The 6,000-nt window shown below is 45.7% G+C and overlaps 1 pseudogene; it reads left to right on the forward strand.

Moving 5' to 3' along the window:
• Positions 1 to 2,818: 2,818 nt before the first annotated feature.
• Positions 2,819 to 4,740, forward strand: LOC103245091 (DCN1-like protein 3 pseudogene; annotated as a pseudogene).
• The last annotated feature ends 1,260 nt before the right edge of the window (positions 4,741 to 6,000 follow it).

Here is a 6,000-nt window from a genome sequence, read left to right on the forward strand (position 1 = left end):
TCACGAGGTAAGGAGATCGAGACCATCTTGGCTAACAGAGTGGAACCCCGTCTCTACTAAAAATACAAAAAATTAGCTGGGTGTGGTGGCGGCACCTTTAGTCCCAGCTACTCAGGAGGCTGAGGCAGCAGAAGGGCGTGAACCCGGGAGGCAGAGCTTGCAGTGAGCTGAGATTGTACAACTGTACTCCAGCCTAGGTGACACAGCAAGACTCCATCTCAAGAAAAAAAAAAATACATGATTGGTACTTTTGCACATGGTAGAGAAGACAAAGATGTAAAATGCATTTTTTTTTTTTTTTTTTTGCAGAGAAAAGTCAGTAATAACACCTAAAACAGAAACTTAAGTTGTGATGAGGATTAGAAACCAGATAACAAAGAAGCATTCAACATTTTGAGGTAAATAGCATTGAATGGGTAGTAATGCAGATTGGAATTCTGGGAATGAGAAAGAAAATATATACAATGTAAGGCTGCTAGAAATGAAAACAAGGCTAACATCATTTTTCATGTTTTTAAATGAAGACTGTATAAAACTCTCTCACACAACGCAGAGGAAGAGAAATGTTAGTTTCCTTTGAAGGAGAAGAAGCTTACAAATATTTACATGAATGAAGGAAAGGAAGCTATGCATATATGTTATGGTTGAGAGGAAACACTCATGAAAGAGAGTACAAGCCCAGAGAAGATGTGTAAAGACAGGGATTGTATTCAGAGTGCAGAGGAAGACGGAAGACGACATAGTGGTTGCTAACATTTACCAAATGCTCAGTATGTTCCAGGCAGTGGGTAAGTACCATATATGTAACAACTCATTTACTCCTCATAATCCACCACCTCCCTGCAAGATGACATAAGGGAGCCCTAGAGAAATGAGGCCCATCAGTAATGCGGAGGTGTCACCTGAGAGCACACATCCAGCAGCTCTAGTCTCCCCAGAGACCCAACAATCTCTGAAGTGATTTTCCTCCAAGAGACACACGCATGTAACAAGTCTGTGCAGCCTGGCACTTACCTGGAAAGCCACCGTCGGGCAGTTCTGCTTTCATCAGGCTCAGTTCTTCTCCTTCCAGCTGGGAAGTCACACTGGGTTTGGAAAGGTGATTTCCTGCTTGAGAGGAAAGACATTAACTTTGGGTTCTGAACTGAGTCTAAAAGCCAATCCTAGCACAGTTCTGATCCTTTCTCCTTCATGGCTTCTGAAACAAGGAAGGTGTGGCTTATGAAGTTCCCCATTTTCCATTCTCTACAGAAAATTTCAGTCTTCCACCTTGAAAGAGAGGACACCAAGCAAACACCCTAAAACAATGCCTTATGATCAGGGATTTCGAGTCCAAATTCATAAATTTCAGAGGTCACACAGGATTGAGGGGGAAAGGTATGAAGAGGTGGGTTTTGAGTTATAAGAAGTCCTTACCCGGTGAGAACAGGTTCCTGTAGTTCTCCAGCATCACCTCCCCATACATGGTCATCCTCTGAGCAGAATCTGCTTGAATCCACTCTTCCCAAGAGAAATCTATAGACACATCCTTGAAGGTCACTGACTCCTGAAACTAAAAATTCCTCCTCAATAAGGGATTATGCCAACAAAACCCTCTGGGGGAAGTGAAAAGCCCAGCAGCACTAAAAGGACAGGGCCCAAAGATCTGTGTGAGAAAACATGCTGCCCTCCAAATGGAAGAAAATGTCTGCAACGAATCATGAAATAACCAGAGACATAATACAAAAAGTGTTTTGGGAGGTAAGGACAGGAAGAGCAGGTATAAGTGAGAAAAAGGGAAAGGCACGAAAGGCTGCTCTAGATTCCCGTGGGAGAGGAGGGAGTGGTGGTGATAACCTCCTATCACCCCACTGGTGAAGGAGGGAATCCCTGCCCTAAATGGTACATGGTGACCAAACACAGGACACTTGACACGGAACAGATGAGGTCGATAGCAATTTATCAGCCACATACAGTCACAGTCCAGCCCTCGTTCCTTTTGTTTCTTTCCTTTCTCTTTCTTATTTTTTTGAGACCGAGTCTTCTGTGTCACCCAGGCTGGATGGAGTGCAGCGGCACATTCTTGGCTCACTGCAACCTCCCCTTCCTGGGTTTGAGAAATTCTTCTGCCTCAGCCTCCTGAGTAGCTGGGATTACAGGCGCCCACTAGGCCTGGCTAATTTTTGTATTTTTGGTAGAGATGGAGTTTCACCATGTTGGCCAGGCTGGTCTCAAACTCCTGACCTCAAGTGATCTGCCTGCCTCTGCCTCCCAAAGAGCTGGGATTACAGGAGTGAGCCACTGTGTCTGGCCAAATAAATTACTTAAAACTTTTTGTAAAGAAGATGAGAGACTATGGAAATAAGAATAGGTAATAGAAATAAAGCAATAGAAAAGGTTTTCATCATTTAAGGACAGAGAGCATTCTGATATGTAAGTAAGGAAAAGGGAGAAAGTACAACTGACCCTTGAATACATGGGGGTTAGGGACACCAACCTCCCTCACAGTCTAAAATCCATGTATAACTTTTGACTCCCCCAAAACTTAACTCCTAATAGCCTGCTGTTGACTGGAAGCCTTACTAATAACGTAACAGTTATTTCACGTACACTCATTAAATGGAAGTGGATCATCACAAAGGTCTTTCTCTTCACACACAGAGGGCAGAGGAGGAGGAAGGAGAGGAGAGGTTGGTCTTGCTGTCTCGGGTAGCAAAGGTACAGCAGGTGGCAGGAGAAGCAGGCACACTCAGTATAACTTTTATTGGAAGAAATCCACATCAATGTGGGCCTATGTAGTTCAAACTTGTGTTATTTAAGGGTCAACTATAGTGGAGAGAGGAGGATTGAATACAAGAGAGAGAGGGCAAATCGATTTCCAAGAAATCTGTGTACTTCATATCCAAGACTAGGAACTCCAGAAAAAGTGTCAACACTCAGGCACAGAGTTCATTGTCCTTCCTTCCTTCCTTCCTTCCTTCCTCCCTCCCTCCCTTCCTTTCTTACTATTTTCTCCCTAATTTTTATTTAATCAATATTTCAAAGTCACAAAAATATATAAAAAATCACTGACAAGTATTTTCAGGAAAAGTGCAGAATTTTCATTTTATCCAAGGAGAAAGGGAACTAAGAAAATCATCAGATGTTCAACAAATGTAAAGAAAGGAGAACAAAGGAAATAAGACCACAAAATAAGCAAAAATAACCAGAAAAATACTTAACACACGTATAGTGACAAACATCAATGGTTCACTTTCCCTATTAAAAGGCAAAAACTTGGCAGATGAAGAGGAGGCAGTGGCAGTGGCGGAAGAAAAGGCAGCAGCGGCGCGGTAAGGAGCCTGGAAACCCCAGTAGGAATGGTAGGTGGTTTGGACCCACCAGGCCACTGTTGTTTCCAGAAGGGGTTCGACTGGAGGAACCTCTGGAGCAGCTGTTGGCTGGCTCCTCCGACTGATGGCATGTTGAGGTACATGGGCCAGCGGAAGCAAGGGTATCCGATCCAGAGGGGGCCACTCTAAAGGTCAGGCCACCAGCACCATGGGCCACTGTGTAACCAAGCTCAAGAATCCCTCATCCACCCTGGGCAGCAAGAATGCAGACCATGACCCCAGCAACGAGTCACAAGGTAGGTGGGTACAGGCCACTGTGAGGAGCAAGTACCACTCTGTGGCAAGCCAAGTGGAAGATAGCCTTGTCAACAGGACCAAGAAGGCCGAGGCTGCCACTGAGGCCTGCCAGCTGCTGACGTCCCAGGAGTCCTCGGGAGATGCTGGGAGGGAGTCCAAGTCCAATGTTGAGGAGTCTTCCTTGCAGGGGTTGGAAGAACTGTTCAGGTGCTACAAGGATGAGTGGGAAGATGCAATTTTGGAGGAAGGCATGGAGCGCTTTTGCAATGACCTATGTGTCGACCCCACAGAATTTCGAGTGCTGCTCTTGGCCTGGAAGTTCCAGGCTGCAACCATGTGCAAATTCACCAGAAAGGAGTTTTCTGATGGCTGCAAAGCATTAAGTGCAGACAGCAGTGACAGAATCTGTGCACGGTTCCCTAGCCTCTTAACAGAAGCCAAACTAGAGGATAAAGTCAAGGATCTCTACCAGTTTACATTTCAGTTTGGCCTGGACTCCGAAGAAGGGCAGTGGTCACTGCATCGGCAAATAACCATTGTCCTGTGGAAACTAGTCTCTACCCAGAAAAATTCTCTGGTATTGGACCAATGGCTAAACTTCCTAAGAGAGAACCCCTTGAGGATCAAGGCTATCTCCCAGGACAGTTGGAACATGTTCCTTAACTTCACTCAGGTGGTTGGCCCTGACCTCAGCAACAACCACAGTGAAGATGAGGCCTGGTCAAGTCTCTTTGACACCTTTGTGGAGTGCGAAATGGAGCAAAGGAAAAGAGAAGAGAAGGGAGAAGTGCACTCAGCTCAGGGCCCAAGGGCTTGTGTCCTGAGGAGCAGACTTAGGGCTCTGTCCCAGGCACAGCAGCAAGGATCTGCCTGCTGCCCTGTGGCTGAGGAATTGAACCTTTTGGGAAACTACTGAAGATCTGGATATTTTCTACTTTACACCTCTGTTGGAGTGATCAGACTCGACCCCAGGCCGTGGGGGCTACGAAGTCTGGCGAAGTCAAAGGAATGAGAAAAGACAAAAGTGAAAGTGGGACCAGGTGGCCAACGCCAGTATGGAGGCTGCGAAGGCCCCGAGCTCTGGAAGCTGGCACTATTTACTGGAGATCAAACAAAGCAGGTGGTGAGGATGTAGGGGTTGGAAGAAAGTCATTTATCAAGCACATGATCTACAGCTGAGACAGTTTAGCATTTTTCTTTGAAGCATATGGAACATGTTCTGCTACTTGAGATAATGGGAAACATGTTCTTCTAGTTTAAGATACAATCAATCTATGAGCCTGGGAGTGCTAGAAGCAAAGAGCCAGCAAGTCTAGACACATTCCAGAGGTCACATTCCATTTGACGCCGAGCCCTGGATTCCATCCAAGCCACGAGGGGTTTTATGCCCTGGGCTTAGATTATGGTGCGGCAGGGCAGCCTTCCACCCTTTAGCACAGAGCTGGTGTTCCAAAGGCCACAAGGGGTTTTAGACCCTGGACCCAGGACATGTTCCAAGACTCTTTTACACTGTGTCAGACATGCAAGCCCTGCCTCAGCGTTTTTTCCCAACAGTCAGCTTTTCTCCCAACACACCTTTCTCTGCCTTGTATCTGAAAGGGTTCTAAATATCATGTTGTAGGCACTTTCTTCATTTTTTGGTTATTTTGATTATTGCTTTTTTGGGGGGAATCTCCCAAAGTATTTGAACCTGCCTACATGTTATCTTTTTTTGAAGCCTTCAGATAGAATAAGCCTGCCATTTCTTGCACAAATTAGGCTTTTTTTTGGTAGGGGAGGGCATAGAGCAGGGAGAGGGGATAGGACCATTACGGTGAATTAACATTATAAAATGATACAGTGCCAGATCTCAGGTTTGCATATTGTTTCTCAGGGCAGGTCTGTACTGTGTGTAGTGCGATTTGCATGGTTGAAATTAGGTTGTAAATTTTTTTTTTTTTTGAGACAGAGTCTTGGTCTGTTGCCCAGGCTGGAGTGCAGTGGCTTGATCTCGGCTCACTGCAAGCTCTGCCTCCCAGGTTCACACCATTCTCCTGCCTCAGCCTCCCGAGTAGCTGGGACTACAGGCGCCCGCCACCACGCCTAGGTAATTTTTTGTATTTTTAGTAGAGACGGAGTTTCACCATGTTAGTCATGATGGTCTCGATCGCCTGACCTCATGATCCGCCCACCTCAGCCTCCCAAAGTGCTGGGATTACAGACGTGAGCCACCGCCCCCAGCCAGTAATAATTATTTTTAAATATCTACACAGATTTGAATAGGAGTGTTAACTATTAATCACACTGCATTAATTTCCAGGCGATTTAGAGCTCTTGGAGAGCCAAGGCCAGCCACGAGCATTTGTAGTCTGGTGACAACCCCCTTTTAAGCTAATTTATGCAGAACTCTGAT

The sequence above is a fragment of the Chlorocebus sabaeus genome, chromosome 23 (genome assembly GCF_047675955.1).
Source record: "Chlorocebus sabaeus isolate Y175 chromosome 23, mChlSab1.0.hap1, whole genome shotgun sequence".
Classification (NCBI taxonomy): domain Eukaryota; kingdom Metazoa; phylum Chordata; class Mammalia; order Primates; family Cercopithecidae; genus Chlorocebus; species Chlorocebus sabaeus.